The sequence below is a fragment of the Diceros bicornis genome, chromosome 2, assembly GCF_020826845.1.
Source record: "Diceros bicornis minor isolate mBicDic1 chromosome 2, mDicBic1.mat.cur, whole genome shotgun sequence".
Lineage (NCBI taxonomy): Eukaryota > Metazoa > Chordata > Mammalia > Perissodactyla > Rhinocerotidae > Diceros > Diceros bicornis.
Genome location: NC_080741.1, coordinates 35,960,956 through 35,978,914, shown reverse-complemented (window position 1 = coordinate 35,978,914; position 17,959 = coordinate 35,960,956). Strand labels below are relative to the sequence as shown.

Genomic DNA, 17,959 nt, shown 5'->3' with positions numbered 1-17,959 from the left:
TCAGCGTGGCCGGAGAAGTGGTGCGTCGGTGTGCGCCCGGGATCGGAACCCCAGGCCACCAGTAGCGGAGCGCACGCACTTAACCGCTAAGCCACGGGGCCGGCCCATTAGATTCTTTTGAGGGCTGGTTTCAAGTGTTGTTCATCTTTAGACTTACACCAAACCTCCTAACATTATGCCCTGTGTGGTGCTTGTCAAAAGAATAACTGAGTGAGGGAAGGTGGTATATGCAGAGGCTGAGGGGGACTTGGAGGTGACTACAGATGTTGGTGAGGATCTGGCATTGGTCATTTGGACAGTTACCCACAAGCAGGGAGTGGACAAAACATGGTTCTGCCTTTGTGAGGAAGTCAGCGTTCGGATTTCCCACTGTTGGTGATGCTGTTGAAGCTGCTGTTGGCTGGTGAGCTGGGTGAAGGAAGGTGCCACTAACAACAACAAATCTCAATTTTTGCTCTTCACCTTTACCCCACAAATACGCCTGCTGTAAATGTGTTGTTTGGAAGATTTGGGATACCCGGCTCAGATATTGATAATGGAGCAGGGGGTTAATGAGGCATCTAGGAGGATTTAAAAGAATTCATAAAGGGAAATGTGTCACTTTTCATATTGGGCCATACACTGAGTTCTTGACTGGGAGAAGGAAGAAGGAGAAGCCTTCCTTGGTGATAACCAGCAGCGAATAATAGTTCTGGAATATTCAGAAGTATTCTGGCAGATCAGTACGTGAAGAAATGCAGCCAGCACTTTTTTGCTCTGGGAATTCATTTGGCAGCAAGAAGTGTTAAAGGAAGAGCTTTACTTATATTCTCTGCTTCCTGATATTTAAGGAATTCATTTCACTTGCAGTGTAACACTGGTCCATTTTCGTTCCCTTACAAAGGACGGACCGTGCCCCTGTGAGATGTGCAAGATGGCGGGTGGCTGAAACTGCTTCTCTTAAAGTTAACTTCTTAGCAACCCATCTAAAATGATTATGGAAGGTACGAAATTGGGGTCAGCAGGGATCTTGGCAATAGGCAAGCAGCCAGATCCCTCTCAGGGAAGTTTGAGGTATCTAGACTTGACGCTTTTGAACTCTTGGTACACTTCCAGATCATTGTTTGGCTCCTAGCTACTTCTGTTGGAATTTACACAGTTCAGAGAGGTTTGTTAGACTTACTCTCAGCTTCCCTTAAATCAACTGAAAAAGTGACTTTTATATTCATCAAAGAGTCTTCTCTTTGCTCAGTATGCCGTCCCTGAGATTGATTTATTTACCCAAGATGACTTCCACTTTCCTTTTTATCTTAGCTTTTGGAGTAAGAGTTAGTCGAGTCTGTCTGTCTTATTTTTCCTTTTGGTTTGCAGCAGATCTTGATACAATACAGTCTCCTGTGTATATGTAGTTACTGAAGTATTAAATATAAAATATTTACCTTTTTTTCTTTTGAAGTTATTTTTCCTTAAGTATCGATATTGCAAGTTTCCGTCCCTCTGTCTTTAACTTAAGGAGAAAACATTTTTTGAGTATTTCATTCACCCATTGAACAAATGTTTAATTGACTACTTGCCATCTCCTACTCCTGGTGCAGCCAGCAGCAAATAGCTCATAGGCCCTGTCCTCAGAGAGTTTATGTTCTGTTGAGGCAGATGGACAAGTAAATTTCAGAGTAAAAGGGGTGGTGGTATTGATAAGCATGGGGAGCTGTAGGAGCCCAAGGGAGATTCCTAATCCAGTGTGGGGGGATTGAGAAGACTTCCTGGAGGAAGTAACATCCACCTTGAGTCTTGAAAGACTGTAGGAGTCAGTCATGTCAAGGGTGTGGGGCTGTCTAAGCAGAAGGGGCCAGAGGTAAAAAAGGACATCATCTGTTTGGGAAAATTTAAGAACTTCAGTGTGAGAGCAGCATAGTCCATGAAGGAAGGTGAAGGAAGAAGGGGTAAGTGTGGACACTGGAGAGGTAAGTAGGTATGACATTCCAAAGGCCTTTGTTGTCAGGTCACGGGCTCTCAGAAAAATATTTAAGCAGGGAAATAACTTGATCAGATTTTAATTCTAGCGAGCTTACTGTAGTTGGCTTTAAATCAGTCAATGAACCAATCAGTCACTCCCTTTGAGGTGTAATTTATATACACTAAAATGGCGAGATCCTAGTCAATGGCCAGTTTGGTTGATGTTTTGATAATTTTATACAGTCACGTTACAAACCAGATATAGAACATCTCCATTACTCCAGAAAATTCAGTCACCCAACCCCCACCTCCCTATAGCCACTTACTGACTTTTATCTCCAGTTATGTCTTTCTTGGATTTTTATGTAAATGATACTCTGTTGTGTCTGACTTTTTTCTATCAACATAATTTAAAACTCGTCCACATTGTTGCATTTATCAGTAGTAGCTCCTTTTTATTGCTGAGTAGTATTCCGTTGTATGGATGAACCACAGTTTGTTTGTCTATGCTTCTGTTGATGGACATTCAGGTTGTTTTTAGTTTTTGGCTTTGATAAATAAAGTTGCTATAAACATTCTTATGTAAGTCCTTTTTTGTGCATGTATATTTTCATTTCTCTTAGGTAAATAATAATGAGATTGCTGGATCTGGCTGTTTTTTAAAGAATATATTGGAGTGGAAGGGCTGAGGACAGGGAGGCCATGGGGTGCAATCCAACAGAGATGGAAGTATTCAGAAATAAGGTAATTTAATACTGGCGGTGGATAATAGTGAAAAAATCACTATAATGAGGAAGTTGAGGGACTAAGTGATGGACAAGATGGAGATAAGAGAAGAAAAAAGATCGCTGGATGTGAGAATGGAGGGCAGTGTTTTCCCCTGAGCCAGGGAATGCAGGAGGTGCAGGGTTGGGCCGATGGTAACAGGTTTAGTTTGGGGCAGTTGAGTTTGAGATACTTGCAGGCAGGAGAGAGGGCCAGGAGGCAACTGGCTCCATGAATCTGGAGGCCAGAAGAGAGATCTGGCCTGCAGGTATGGGGCAGGCAATGGGCACTATGGAGAAGGTCACGGAGGCCATGGGAGTGGAAGACATCACCAAGACGGGGAGAAAGATGCGCAGACTGGAGAAGATATTTATGACACATCATCCTCGATGCAGCATTTGGTTTCAGAGTATATTAAAGAACTACTAAATATCAGCAAGTCAGGATAAACAATCTAATAGAAAATGGGCAGGTGATAAAATGAGGCTCCTCAGATGAGAATAAACAAGAATAGCCATTAAACTCGTCAAGCTCTATCCATTTTACTAGTCATCAGAGAAGTGCAATTAAAACCATAGCAACACACTATTCCACATCCTTTAGATTGGCAAAAACAAAAAATTCTCAGCAACAAGTGAAGGCAAGGATGGGAAGCAATGGGGACTGTGATAGGCGTGCAAATGAGTACAACCTCTATAGAAAACAGTTTGTTTTATGCAGTAATAAGGATGAGCATACTCTATAGGAGGGCAGTAATTTTAGTCCTGAGCATATAGTCAAGTAGATCTGTCTCACGGTTGCAGCAGAATATATGCACACAAAGGTTTATAGCAGCTGTTTATATGCATACAAATATGGAGACAGAAGAATGAATAAATAAAGTATAGTTGTTCAGCAGAATACTGTACAGCAGCGAAAATGAATGCACTTGAATAGCAGGTAGCAACATGGATGAATCTTGCAAACATAATGTTAGGAAAGAAAAGCAAGTTGCAGAAGTGTATGTATAACATGATGCTCTTTTAAGACATTTTACACCAAGGAAAATAGTATTAATATTGTTTAAAGGCCCACATCCAAACATAATAAAAATGGGGGAAAATGCCAAATTAGAATTGTGGTTTCCTCTAGGAGTATGGGAGGGGTGGCTAGCAGGGGTCTCTCATCTGGTTGATGGTGCTTTGCTTTCTTCAGCAGGTGCTGAGTACATGAGTGTTCACTGTTGTCTCTTCATACCTTGTTGCATTGTTGAATGATTTAAAAAGAGAGGGAGCTGAGGACAGAGTCTTGGCAACACCAACATGTAAGGCAATGGAATTTAAAATGTTTTGACTCTGACCCACAGAAAGAAATGTTTTATATTCCTCATGTACACATGTATACAAATACAAACAAGACAGAGACAAAAGTTTCATGAAAGATCTTTATCTTAGGAGATATGCTCTGGTAGTTTCTATTTTATTCCATTTCATTTAAAAAATATATTGGTTGTGACCTTCTAAGTCAGTGGTTCACAACCAGGAGTGATACCAGTCTGACAGTGTCTGGAGTCGTTTTTGATTATCATGACTGCATCTCGTGAGTAGACGCCAGGGATGCTGCTAAACAGCTTATAAAGCACAGGACAGTCCCCCCCCCCCCAGCCAAAGAATTATGCAGCCCAAGACGTCAGTAATGCCAAGGTTGAGAAACCCTGCTCTAAGTTGATTTCCTGACGTAAGTTGAAGGCTTACAGTGTGAAAAGCAGCGATGTAAGGCAGGGGGAAAAGATTGGTTAGCCAGATATAAGGAAGACCAGGAGTGTGTGTGGTAAGAGGAGGCTGAGGGAGGATGTTCCAGAGGAGGAAGTGAAGTGTGGTCTGAAATGTGTTCATGGACTTTGGCAGCTAAGACTGTGCTGATGTGCTGGTGACTGCGGCTAGGGGGTTTCCCTGGAGGTGTGGGGAAGGAAACCACAGTTAATGGAGTGGGGAAAGAAGAGGGGAGAGATGTCTCAAGAAGCTTGGCTGTGAGGAAGAGGAGGAGAATCATAGAGCAGGCCGTAGGTTTGAAGCAGAATTTTTTTTTTTCAAGATGGTAGAGTCTTAGCACATTGAAATGATGATGGAAGGGAGCTGGTAGAGAGGAAAGTTTGAGGGCAGAAGAGAAGGTTAACTGAGTGGAGCCAGTGCCTGGGAAGTCAGGAGTGGACAGAGTCCTGAGCAGGGCTGCCTGCTGGTTTGAGGAAGGAGGAAAGAGGAAGGATACAGATGAAGGTGAGTTTGCGGGTAAGCAGGAAGTCGAAGGCTTTCTTGCTTCGTTCTCTGTAAAGTAGGAGGTAAGGTCATTTTCTGAGAGTGGAGTGGGAGGAGAGGGAGGTCATAGTCTCTGAGGCTTAAGTCAAGTGGAGGAGTTTTGAAATAGCCTTTAAGGGGACTGAGAGAAGAGCTGAGCAGGTTTGCTGGGCAGCGCTGAGGGCCTCTTGAGAGTGGAGACGATGAATCTGTTAAGACCTCAGCGTTAGTGTATGTGTGGTTTTTTTCCTTGGTGTTGAGTGTCCTGGAGAGAGAAACAGAGGAGGTGTTAGGAGGAAGGATCTGGGGTTGGAATTTGGTTGGATGGGTGTATATGAGGTGCAGGGGAGTTGAGATCATTGTCCAGTGAGTCGTTCATGTAGGATGGAGGAGAAAATAGGTGAAGACAGAGGACTGTGAGAGAAGTAGAAAATAGAGCGATTGGCAAATTGGAGTGTAGTGAGAGAAGCTGTGAGAGACATCTGAAGGGGAAGGAGTTTATAGAGGATAAAAGGAAGTGGAGTGAGATGTTTAGAGGTACTGTCAAAGGTGGAGTAGTTCTGAGTGGTTACGGGAATGTCCAGGATAGATCTTTGCGACAAAGGCAGTAATACAGAGAAGGAACTGACTGCACAATGTGCTTGGTGAATTCTGAGGTCATTTAGAATGACAGCTGGACTTGGGGTCTCAAGGAAGACTGAGCCAGGTGACAAGGTCTTCAATGAATGGGAAAGAATGACTGGTAGGGGTAGATGGAAATTCACTCAAGGGTGGAGGACTCTTACTTTGGCTTTGGAGAATAAGAGGCTGCAATGTGTTTCCATCATAAGTTCCAGTTTTAGCCAAGACAGGAAGAGAAATTGAGGTGAGAGGTGGTTTCCAGAGGTACAGTAGAAAGGTGATGTAGGAGGGTGGGAATGTGAGTGTAAGATTATGGGAAAGGATGGATGGGGCCAGGAAGGAACTTAAACTTGGGATAGGGCTGAGAGGCATGATGGGGGTGAGTAGCTGTATGGTTCTCTTGGCTCCCCTGTGGTTGGGAGGATCCAGTTTTCTCTCTGGAAGCAATTTGGGAAGTGGTCTGCTGAACCTAAAGTGATGCTGTCCAAATTTCTGACTTGGAGTGAGTTGGCTATGCCTTCTCTTTTGTGAGTGATGACAGCCTCTCAAGAGAATGGAGAATCCATATAGCTAGGAGTTGCCACTAAAAGGCCTTTCATGGCATCTGAATGTTTCATAGTCCTTTGACTTTCTAGAGGCCTGTCTACTGAAGAAGTGAATATTCTCAACTGCTTTTTTTCTAGAAAACAAGAGGATAAAAAGACCCCGTGGGGCTCAGTTCCATTCAGTGCCCTCATAAAATGGTGTGATAAGCCATGCCTGGTTTTTTAAAGTCAGCAGTGAATAAACCTTTCCTATTATAGAGCATGGGATTCCATTGGGGAATTTAAACACATTTTCCTTTGATCACTTAAATGAAGTGTTGCCTTTTTTCATGAAAGTTTTATATATTTGACCTATTTAATTTTTTTCTTCAGGAAATAAACGATGGCATTTTCTTACTTCCCTTCCAAAAAAGAGAGGCATTGGATTTTTTGGCAAGGAAATACCTGCGTGCGCTGTGGAAATGGACAGTGTTTAGAAATGTGAAAAATGTAGTCTACCCCCCCTCCCTTTTTAACTATCAAAGTGAATTAAAAGAAGTGAATATTTTAATGGAACTGGATATGATTAATGGCTTTTTGGGAAAGCTTTAGTATCAAAATGAAAAATTATGTTTTGATTATTTTTCTTATTTTTTTTAAAAAATGTGAACATTTGTTCTTGGAAGCAATCCTGGCACCTGTAACAGCATTTAATTAACAGCAGCCTCCATGAGATATCAAAGAGTGATGGTTGAAAAGATTGAGTAAAAACATACAGGAAGGGCTGACTCAATAAATAAATGCTAAGCCCCAAATTGTTTTGATACTGTGATAAGAAAATGGGAGAAGAAAGAAAAGTAATTAAAGCATGAGTAGCTGAACCAAAGGATGTGTGAAACTTGGGAGAAGCTCTGGAATGGACGTTGAAAGGCCAGATCGAAATGTGAGAACGGAGGAAAGTTACATAAAGAAATGACAGTTCTGGAGTTGAGAAGGGATGATGAAGAGGGAATGAGGCGCGCCAACCTGTAAAGGCATAAAGGGAAAAGAGAAATGATTTTTCTCACTGAAATTGTGGCTTTACATAAAAGTGAAAACACGTCAGATCCTGATTGTAGAATTCTGTTATTGCTTCAGTAATTTTATTTCCAGAACCTTTTGTTTGTTTTTATTTTTATTTTTTTTTTGAGGAAGATTAGCCCTGAGCTAACATCTGTTGCCAGTCCTCTTCTTTTTGCTGAGGAAGATTGGCCCTGGGCTAACATCCGTGCCCGTCTTCCTCTACTTCATATGGGATGCCGCCACTGCATGGCTTGACAAGTGGTGTGTCAGTCTGCGCCCGAGGTCCGAACCCATGAACCCCAGGCCGCTGAAGCGGAGCACGCGAACTTAACCGCTATGCCACTGGGCTGGCCCCAGAACTCTTTGTTTAAATGCAACATATTCCCTTTACTTTCCCAAGTATGAAAACAGACTCTTGCATAAGAACAGATTTTTTCTTCTTTTAGTTTTCAAAGCAGTATTTCCCAAGATGTGTTGCACGGAATGGTGTTTCAACATGTTGTTCAAAGGAAATAAGGAATTTTGTGTTCAAAGAAGTTTGAAAAGTACTGTGTTAAAAAAAGGTAAACAGGTTTATTTACTGCACAGTTTCTCAGGGCCTTTAATATCAAATATACATTTTGAATTTCTGAGATAAATGGGATGGACCTTTTAAATTGCTAAACAAACATTCAGGCTCTCATTTCTTTTTGGAAATCTGATTTTGCTCTAGGTGGCAATGTACTGAGTTAAAAATTCTCACCTCCCCAGACTCCTTTACCACTAGCAGTGACCCGGTACTGGCCAGTGAGATATAAGTCAAAGTCTGCAGGGTGGGGGCTTCCAGGAAAGCTAGTGCTTTCTTGATAAACAGGATCGAAGGAGGCTGGCACACGCCTTTGCCATTGCCCTTTCTACCTTTCTCCTGCCTGAAGGAGCTGTAACCAACTTGCACCAGGAAAACAAAAGCCACATGCTAAGAGTTACAAATCAGAAAAATGGAAGGAGTTCTTGATGGCTTCATGAAGCTACTCTACCAGCCTTGGACACTCCATGTTTGGACTGATTGTTTTAGTAGAAAAATAAAGCCCTTGGGTGGTGAACATGAGAACATGATGTGATCTATGCAGAAATAGAAGTATAATGATGTACACCTGAAATTTACACAATGTTATAAACCAATGTTACTGCAATAAAAAAAGAGAAAGAAAAGAAAGATAAAATATATTAAAAAATTTTTTAAAAAAGAACTAAGCTACAGGGCCGGCCCAGTGGCTTATCGGTTGAGTGCGCGTGCTCCACTGCTGGTGGCCCGGGTTCGGATCCCGGGCGCGCACCGCTTCTCCGGCCATGCTGAGGCCGCGTCCCACATACAGCAACTAGAAGGATGTGCAGCCATGACATACAACTATCTACTGGGGCTTTGGGGGAAAATAAATAAATAAATAAAATCTTTAAAAAAAAAAAAAAAAAAAAAACTAAGCTACAGGTAATGTGAAAAAAAAAAAAAGAAAAAGAAAGCCCTATTTGGTTAAACCATTGTAGTTGAGTTTCTATTACATGCAGCTGAATGCAATCCTAATTTACACGAGGGTGATGTAGTAAGCGGTAATTGAACTTACTTTAACCATGGGAACTTGTTTTGTTTTTGAAACTGTGTAGAAGACTCTTTGGGAAATGCTGCCTTAAAGAATATGAATAGAAAGGTAGTCATATATATTTAGCCCTTTTTCTACAAGTATAATTTTCTGATGTTCTTTGAATGTAGAATTAAGGTTTTCAATTTTGGTCTTTTTCTTCTATTCTTATCTCTTCCTCTCATGAGACATTTTTGCTTATTTTTTAAAAAACTTTAAAATTTTTTTATGCCTCTTAGCAAAGCACTGTATTTTTTAAATTTATTTATTTTATATATATATATATATATATGGTTTTTTTTTTTTTTTTTTTTTTTGTGAGGAGATCAGCCCTGTGCTAACATCCGCCAACCCTCCTCTTTTTTTTTTGCTGAGGAAGACGGCCCTGGGCTAACATCTGTGCCCATCTTCCTCCACTTTATATGGGATGCCGCCACAGCATGGCTTGCCAAGCAGTGCGTCGGTGCGCGCCCGGGATCCGAACCCCAGGCCGCCAGAAGTGGAGCGCGCGCATTTAACCGCTCCGCCGTGGGGCCGGCCCCCCAAAGCACTTTATACATGCCAGGTTTTTCAAAAACCGAGATGGTTTTATTAGCCTATTCATGCCTTCTTTACACAATAGAATTGTTCTCAAAATTTGTAGGTGAATTGACTCAGAAGTACATTTATTTCTATCATAATATCAGAGATGTTTAGTTTCTTTTGAGTGATTTTATTCTTGACTATGCCACTTAACACTGTTTCTTCTTCTTCCTCACAAAATTAATGTTGTGTAAACCAACACCTAAATGTCCTAGGGAAGCTCTTCATGTGAACGATTTTTGTAAAGTTGGAAGCCTTCTGTAATTTAATTGAATACCCCATGATTGCTCTCCTTCTGTAAGTAGAATTTTCCTACTCTTTTTGTTTTATAGTGTTAGTCTCAATTCTCTGATAAAGGAATTTTCAGATCTTTTTTTTTAAGGGCATTTAAGTTATATTTCAGATCTCTAGTAGGATATAAAATCAGAATGTTAAACTTGAAGGGGACCTCAGTAAAGGAGTCTAACGTCCTCATTCTACAGCTGAACCGGAACTGGGAGCTTACCTAAGGCCTCAACATTGAGCCAGATGATGGCCTAACTGGGGCTCCATCCCATGAGCCCAGCTCACCCTGGTGATGGCCTAACGGTTCCAATGTAGGAAGTTACGCAATTCGTTTCACTGATCTGGCCTCAGTCACTCCATCGTTAAAACTGGAGTAACTTCTCATTTCCCCAATTCACAGTAAAATCTTTAAACTGTTTTGAGTTAGGTGCTTGGAATTGAATACTCTTTCTAGTGTACCATATTTGTTGGAAAAGGAAGGATGTTTGGCATCAGAAAAGTTTATATTTTTAATATTCAGGTTTATTGCGGTCCATAAAGTTCAGTTTTTTCATGTGTGTGTTTCAGTGAGTTTTGACAAATGTATATGGTTTGTGAAACCCACCACAAATAAGACAAAATATTTCCACCATTCTAAAAAATCAGAGAAGTTTATTTTCTCTGATTAGTATGAAATAGTAATACTTTTGGTGGTACAATTCCAATTACTAGCATGACTATTACTCAGCAATATTTTTTAAGTACAAGATAGGTTTTCCTTTTCTAGCTCCTTCTTTCATTGCCAGTCTGTGTTTATTCAGGAAAGGTCAGCTAATTTTTTTTTTCTTGTTGAAGTGTAATTGACATAATATTATATTAGTTTCAGGTGTACACCATAATGATTCAATATTTGTATGTATTGTGAAATGAGCAATATAATAAGTCTGGTTAACATCCGTCACCATACATAGTTATGAAAATTTTCTTGTGATGAAGACTTTTAAGATCTATTCTTTTAGCAACTTTCAAATATGCAATACAGTGTTATTAATATAGCCCCATGCTGTACATTATATCCCCATAACTTATTTATTTTATAACTGGAAGTTTGTACCTTTTGACCTCCTTCACATGTTTCTCCCAGTCCTCACCTCCTGCCTCTGGCAACCACCAATCTGTTCTCTGTATCTTTGACTTTGGTTTGTTGTTGTTTTAAATTCTACATGTAAGTGAGATCATATGGTATTTGTCTTTCTCTGTCTGACTCATTTCACTTAACCTAATGCCCTCAAGGTCCATTCATGTTGTCACAAATGGCAAGATTTCATTCTTTTTTTTTGGCTAAATAGTATTCCATCGTATATATCTATATCTATCTCTATATATCTATACACACACACACACACACACACACACATATACCATGTCTTCTTTATCCATTCATTCATTGAAGGATACTTGGGTTGTTTCCATATCTTGGCTATTGAAAACAATGCTATAATGAACATGGGGGTGCATATATCTTTTGAAATTAGTGTTTTTGTTTTCTTTGGATAAGTACCTGGAAATGGAATTGCTGGATCATATGGTAATTCTGTTTTTAATTTTTTGAGGAATCTCCGTTCTGTCTTCCATAGTGGCTGCACTAGTTTACGTTCCCACCAGCACTGTATGAGGGTTCCCTTTTCTCCATATCCTCTCCATCACTTGTTATTTCTTGTCTTTTTTATAATAGCCATTCTAACATGTATGAAGTGATGTCTCATTGTGGTTTTGATTTGCATTTCCCTGATGAGTAGTGATGTTGAGCATCTTTTCATGTACCTGTTGGCCATCTGTATGCGTTCTTTGGAAAAATTTCTATTCAGATCTTCTGCCCTTTTTTTTTGTGAGGAAGATTAGCCCTGAGCTAACATCTGTTGTCAATCCTCCTCTTTTTGCTGAGGAAGATTGGCCCTGGGCTAACATTGATGCCCATCTTGCTCTACTTTATATGGGACGCCACCACAGCATGGCTTGACAAGCGGTGCGTCGGTCTGTGCCCGAGATCCGAATCTGCGAACCCTGGGCCCCTGAAGCAGAGTGCGCAAACTTAACTGCTATGCCACCGGGCCAGCGCCTGCCCATTTTTTAATTGGATTCTTTGTTTTTTTGCTGTTGAGTTGTATGAGTTCTTTGTATATTTTGGATATTAGCCCCTTATTAGATATATGATATGCAGATATTTTCTCCCATTCATTATTTTGCTGATGATTTTTTTTGCTGTGCAGAAGCTTTTTAGTTTGATGTAGTCCCATTTATTTTTGCTTTTGTTGCCTTTGCTTTTGGAGTCAAATCCAGAAACGCCATTGCCAAGACCAATGTCAAGGAGCTTACCCTCTACGTTTTCTTCTAGGAGTATTATGGTGTCCGGTTTTTAATCCATTTTGAGTTAATTTTTGTGTATGGTGTAAGATAGTGGTCCAGTTTCATTCTTTTGCATGTGTCTGTCCTCTTTTCCCAGCACCATTTATTGAAGACACTGTCCTTTCCCTGTTGTTACTCTTGACTCCTTTGTTGCAAATTAGTTGACCATATATGCATGGGTTCATTTCTGGGCTCTCTATTCTGTTCCATTGATCTATGTGTCTGTTTTTATGCCAATACTATACTGTTTTTTTTTTTGTAGGGGAAGATTTGTGCTAAGCTAACATCTGTTGCCAACCTCCCCCAACCCCCACCCCCCACCACCCAAAGCCCCAGTATATAGTTGTGTATAACTGTAGGTTCTTCTGGTTCTTGTATGTGAGCCCCTGCCACAGCATGGCTACTGACACAGATGAGTGGTGTGGTTCCATGCCCAGAAACCAAACCCTGGCTGCTGAAGCAGAGCATGCTGAACTTTAACCTCTAGGCCATCAGAGCTGGACTATACTGTTTTGATTACTATAGCTCTCTAGTATAGTTTGGAATCAGGGAGCATGATGCCTTCAGCTTTGTTGTTCATTCTCAAGATTTCTTTGGCTGTTTGGGGTCTTTTATGGTTCCATACAAATTTTAGGATGGTTTGTTCTATTTCTATGAAAAACACTGTTGAAATCTGCATAGGGATTGCATTGAATCTGTAGATTGCTTTGGGTAGTATGGACATTTAAAAAATGTTTATTCTTCCAATTTGTGAGCATGGAATATCTTTCCATTTATTTGTGTGTTCTTTACTTTGTTCATCAATGTCTTATAGTTTTCAGTCTACAGGTCTTTAACCTCCTTGGTATTTATTCCTTGGTGTTTTATTCTTTTTGGTGCACTTGTAAATAGGATTGTTTTCTAAATTTCTCTTTCTGATAGTTCATTATTAGTTTATAGGAATGCAACAGATTTTTGTAAAGTGATTTTGTATCCTGCAGCTTTACTGAATTCATTTATTAGTTCTAACAGTTTCATGATGGGGTCTTTAGGGTTTTCTATATATAATATTATGTCATCTGCAAATAGTGACAGTTGTACTTCTTCCTTTCCAATTTGGATGCCTTTTATTTCTTTTTCTTGCCTAATTGCTCTGGCTAGGACTTCCAATACTATATTGAACAATAGTGGCAAGAGTGGACAACCTTGTCTTGTTCCTGATCTTAGAGGAAAACCTTTTAGTTTTTTACTGTTGAGTATGATGTTAGCTGTAGGCTTGTCTTATATGACCTTTATTATGTTGAGGCAGGTTCCCTCTGTACCTACTTTGTTGAGAGTTTTTATCATAAATGGATTTTGAATTTTGTCAAATGCTTTTTTTTATCTGACGTTCAACTCCTTCACAAATAATAACAATAATCATTACTTATTGAGCACTCCTTATGAGCCAGACATGCTGAGTGATTTACATACAATATCTAATTTAATCTTCCCCTAAATGCTATCAATTAATTGTTATGGATCTCGCAATTGCAGATAAGGATACTGATGGTTAGAGAGGTTAAAAGAAATCATTTCAGTCACTTCCTAAATTGATTGTTCAGTTTAAATGATGGAATGGGGTAGACTGGTCAGTTTTGGCCTTTTCTTTTCTTGTTAACCATATCTGATTTTATGATATAAAACTTTACAAAAAAGAACTTTAAAAAACTTTACAACAATATTATTCCAACATCTTGTAATTAGGAACCATGTTTTAATTTGCCTGCATGGTCCTTAATAATCCTATTCAGATATCAAAGGCCTGATGTTGTCACTTATGGCACAGCTTCTGCAGTAATTCTGGGAAGAATCTGGGGAAAAAAATAATAACTCTCTTGTTTCCTGTAATAAGAATATTTTTTGTTGATCTGGATTTTTAAAAATCTTAATATTTTGTGGCTATCTAAAAAATTCACATATTTTTTTCATGAAAGGTGTTAAACTTTTGATTTGATACTTTTTGCTGACACCAAAAAAAATTTTTTTTTTTTTTTGGTGAGGGAGATCAGCCCTGAGCTAACATCTGCCAATCCTCCTTTTTTTTTTTTTTCGCTGAAGAAGACTGGCCCTGGCAGTCCATGCGCATCTTCCTCCACTTTATATGGGACGCCACCACAGCATGGCTTGACAAGTGGTGCATCGGCGGGGGGGCACCTGGGATCCGAACCGGTGAACCCTGGGCCACCACAGTGGAGCGCACGCACTTAACCACTTGCTCCACTGAGCCGGCCCCCCGAAAAATTTTTTTAAAGAAGAAAAAGACTACAACATCTTTAAAATGATATTAAATAGCTTCTTTATGTTATTGGGACCATGTAGTGTTCTTCAATAGTATTCAGGTAGAAGAAAAAGTGATAGGTTAGACTGGACTTATTTTTATTGTATGCAATTTAAAATACTTGACAGATTTTCCTGTGGGTTTGGAAAGATGAAGTGTTTGCTAAGTTTAAGTCATGAGGAAGCTGAAGTCCAGATCAGTGAAGTACATTGTATAACTTCTTACATTGTTATTGTTAAGGCAATTATCAGAGCAAGCAGCATCAGATACTTAAGCTATTTGTTTCCCATTTGAAAGGAACGAAGTCAGGTTACTTAGGATATTGATCTTGAGGCAATGTCATCTTGAAGGTGAGGAAAGTACCTAAGCTAATAGGCAGGGAGACTGGGAGATGAGGATGTAAGTGGGAATGAGAGCATGTTTGGAGTTGAAAACTGGAGTAAAGTGGACTATTTTAGAATTCACTTTTGTCATCAGTAAATAACAGTATTTGGTTTTCTTAAACTTCTTTTTCCTCAGGCTTACTGAATGTGAGACCATGCTTTTCATTTTCATTCCAGTTTTTGGTATAATATAATCAGATAATTTAAATTCTGCTAATCATATCTAATATTTATTGTTGTGTGTTCATTTATTCAAAGAACATTTCTTGAATACCTTCTATGTGCAAGATGCCATATTAAGAGTTTTTGAAAATAGAAAGATGGATTAGACAATAATTGACCTTTAAGAAACTTCTAGTATAATTGGAAAGTTAAAAAATAAGCATGAAACACCCTTGGGAAATAAACTAGAGAAGTAGATAGGATCTGAATGCCAAGTTGAGGAAATCCGTAGGGAGTCAGCGTCCACTGATGTGCAGAGAAGGGACTTGGTCAGATCTAGGTGAAGTTGATCTCCTTAAAGAGAGAGGACTCTGGTGGCCCAGCTAGGCGTAGTCTTAATGGAGAGAGGGGGAATGAAGAGACCAGCTAGGAGGCTCCTCACAGTTACCCAAGGAGTTGAAGTTGGATTATGGCCACAGAGTTGGGGAGCAGATGGGTAAATAAGAGATGTCTTGGAGAGGGAATCATCAGAACTTAGTAAGTGGTTGGGGGTTGGGATGGGGGGGTGTTTTGAGTGTTACTAAGGTTTTAAAACATTTTAATTTGAATTAGTTTTTTATTAGGTATTATTCATATGGGTCATAATTCTAAAAGGTATGGTATGAACTATTTCCATCTTACCTCTGTCCCGTAGTCGCACTCCCCAAAGGTAGTCACCAGTGTTGTCAATTTCTTGTGTATGCTTCCAGTGATATTTAATGCTTGTATAGATAGATATGTGAGCGTGGGTACTCTTTTCCCATCTTTTTATTCTACCTAATAGCATTGTTTTTTTTTCATTTAACAGTATTTTTAAGGATCGTCCCAGAGCAGTAGATAAAAGGCCCCCTCATCCTTTTGTCACAGCTATGTGGTAGTACATTGTATGGCTATACTGTAATTTGTTCATCATTCCCTACTGATGCTCATTTAGATTGGTTCCAGTCTTTTACAATTACAAAGAAGATACATTGCAATACCTGTATGTACATCATTTCTCACATGTGTAACTATTTCCATGGAGTAAATGTTGACACTGGAAATAGCTGAGTCAGAGGGTATGAGCGTTTATTATTCTGATGTATGTTAACTAATTGCTCCTCAGAAAGATTGTATACTTCCATCAGCAAAATTGCGACTGGATATCAACAGGATGTGTTGTCAAGCTTTTGGATTCTTGACCATCTGAGATTTGAAGATAATTTCTCAGTTTAGTTTTAATCTGCATTTATCTTATTATGAATGAAGTTGAACCTGTTTCATATATTAAAGAACCGTTTATATGAATGATAATGTGAACTATGTTTTTATCATTTGACCATTTTTCTGTTAGGTTGTTGGTCTTAGTAGGAGCTTTATATATTAGGAAAATTAGTCCTGTGTCTGTGATAGGAGTTGCAAATATTTTTCACATTTTGTGGTTTGTTTTTGTTTTTTTTTTAATCATGCAGAAATCTTAATTAAATTTAATTTTAATTTTAATTTGATTGCCCTGGCTAGGACTTCCAATATTATGTTAAATAAGAGTGGGGAAAGTGGGCATCCTTGTCAGGTTCCTGTTCTTCGAGGGATAGCTTTCAGTTTTTCTCCATTGAGTATGATACTAGCTGTGGGTTTGTCATATATGGCCTTTATTATGTTGAGGTGCTTTCTTTGTACATCCATTTTATTCAGAGTTTTTATCATAAATGGATGCTGTCATCTTGTCAAATGCTTTCTCTGCATCTATTGAGATGCTCATGTAATTTTTATTCTTCATTTTGTTAATGTGGTGTATCACGTTGATTGATTTGTGGATGTTGAACCATCCCTGCATCCCTGGAATAAATCCCACTTGATCATGGTGTATGATCTTTTTAATGTATTCTTGTATTCGATTTGCTAGTATTTTGTTGAGGATTTTTGCATTGATGTTCATCAGTGATATTGGCCTGTAATTTTCTTTTTTGTGTTGTCCTTGTCTGGTTTGGTATCAGGGTAATATTGGCCTTGTAGAATGAGTTAGGAACTTCCCCTCGTCTTCAGTTTTTTGGAAGACTTTGAGAAGGATAGGTATTATGTCCTCTTTGAATGTTTGGTAGAATTCACCAGGGAAGCCGTCTGATCCTAGACTTTTATTTTTTGGGAGGTTTTTGATGACTGTTTTGATTTCTTACTGGGAATTGGTCTATTCAAATTCTCTATTTCTTTTTGATTCAGTTTTGGAAGGTTGTATGATTCTAAGAATTTAAAGCTACTTATTTTCTATGTTAATTTTGTATTAGTAAACTTTTTTTCTTATCTAATTACAAGACTGAAATCTCCACATCTATGATAAAAAATACTGATAGATTTCATTCTTATTTTGTACCTGATTAGAATTTTTCTGTTAAGCATGATGCCTCCTGACATGTTGAGATATATTTTATGATGTTAGAAAAGTATTCATCTCCATCGTTATCTTTTTTTTCAAGAATGGCTGTTGAGTATTATCAGGTGCCTTTTCAGTGCCTATGTTGATGATGTATGAACTATCATCTAAAAGATTTTTTTTTTTCCCCTTGTTGAGGAAGGTTGGCCCTGAGCTAACATCTGTTGCCAATTTTCCTCTTTTTGCTTGAGGAAATTGTCCCTGAGCTAATATCTATGCCGGTCTTCCTCCATTTTGCATGTGGGATGCTGGCCCAGCATGGCTTGATGAGCGGTGCGTAGGTCTGCGCCCGGGATCCGAACCCATGAACCCTGGGCCGCCTAAGCGGAGTGCACCAACTTAACCACTGTGCCACTGGGCTGGCCCCTAAAAGATTTCTTTTTAATCCTAGCTGGATGTGAAGGAGGTGAAGGAGAATTCAGGGTTGGATGTCTCTGTGATGCTATTGTACAACTCATATATCAATGCTACCAATATATATTAAACACAGAGCTGATAATAGATTGACTTTGGATAGTGATTTTTATATTTCTACCTTCTTCTGTCAACACCTTTTGGTAGCTTCAAGTTATACTTGTAGTCTAGATGAAGTTAAATGGGCGTAAATGTGCATTCTGC

General features: G+C 39.2%; 1 protein-coding gene across 3 annotated transcripts in view; it reads left to right on the top strand.

Annotated features, from left to right (window-relative positions):
• Positions 1-17,959, top strand: part of OSBPL10 (oxysterol binding protein like 10) — a 290,512-nt gene that overhangs the window by 32,932 nt on the left and 239,621 nt on the right. The gene's annotated exons all lie outside the window — the stretch shown is intronic.